Source organism: Wasmannia auropunctata, unplaced genomic scaffold, assembly GCF_000956235.1.
Source record: "Wasmannia auropunctata unplaced genomic scaffold, wasmannia.A_1.0 LD336092.1, whole genome shotgun sequence".
Lineage (NCBI taxonomy): Eukaryota > Metazoa > Arthropoda > Insecta > Hymenoptera > Formicidae > Wasmannia > Wasmannia auropunctata.
The window spans coordinates 250,579-251,852 of record NW_012026798.1 but is presented as its reverse complement, the minus strand read 5'-3'; positions in this window follow the sequence as shown (position 1 = coordinate 251,852).

Below are 1,274 nucleotides of genomic sequence, written 5' to 3'. Positions count from 1 at the left end.
ATGTATATTAGTAGATGTATAAGGCGGGTTCTAACCCATGGGGCTATGAGGGGGGGGTGAGGGGCAGGGGGGGTCCGCGGGAGGGGAAGCCGCGGGGAGGGGAAACCGCTCAGAACGTTCACGGTCTGATGCGGGGTCCGCGGGGAGGGGAAGCCGCGGAAAGCCGCTCGATCAGCTGGCCTGACCGCGGGGTGCGGGATGCGCGGGGGCGGGGGAACCGCGTTGTGGGTGCGGGATGCGCGGGGGCGGGGAACCGCGTTGTGGGTGCGGGATGCGCGGGGACGGGGAAACCGCGTTGTGGGTCCGCGGGGAAGAGGGAATCGCGTCGTAGACGCGGGATCCGCGGGGAAAGGGGAACCGCGCTCGCGTTCGCACTCGCGCTTGCCGCCGCCGCCGCCGCCGCTCGCGTTCGCCGCCGCCGCCGCCGCGTTCGCGCTCGCCGCGTTCGCCGCCGTTGCGCACGGGCCCCACCCGCTATCGCTCGCGGTCCCACCCGCACGTTTGCGAAGAGGAAGGAAAAAGAAAAAAAGAATATTTTTTATGAATAAAAATTAAAAAGTTTTTATTCTAAAATTAATGTTATAATATGATTTTAATATACTGAAACTGTCCACCTATCCGTTGCCATTTGCAACAGACAAAAATGGAAGCAATTTAAAAAATTGCAAGGAGAAACAGAAAGGAAGATAGCTATTTAAAAAAATACTCACGTTAATTGTAAAAGGCAACCTGCCTTCTACCGGTTGCTACGTCGAGGATGACGCGCAGCGGCGCCTCCTCGCACGGGCTCGCAGGTGCTTGTGGGCTGTCTTCCTGCGAGCTCGCATCCTCGCGCGGACTCTCCACCTGTGGGCTCCGCGGCGCCTCCTCGCGCTGCGGGCCCTCCTCCCTCGGAGGCGTCCTAGCCCTTGCGAGGGCCCGCAAAAATTGGTCGTCATGCTCGGAGGCAGCAAGCTGTCGCCCCGCGCGCAGCCAGTACCTGCGCGAACATACATCGCAGGTACTGGGTGCGAATGTTTTCTCGCAACTAATGCACTGGCACAACATGATTTTATTTTACCGAGATTCACTCGACAGTCACAACAGATTAATGGCGACTGACTCAAAGGCTCCACGAGAACCCGCGAGTAAAAATGCAAGCCATAAAATTAATTATCTCTCCTACCTGATAATGCTGCGAGGATGATATTGATACATTATATCACTCACACGCTCCTCCGAAATGATAGCGGCTATAAAGAATATAAATGAAATTGAAACACTCGTAACTATAA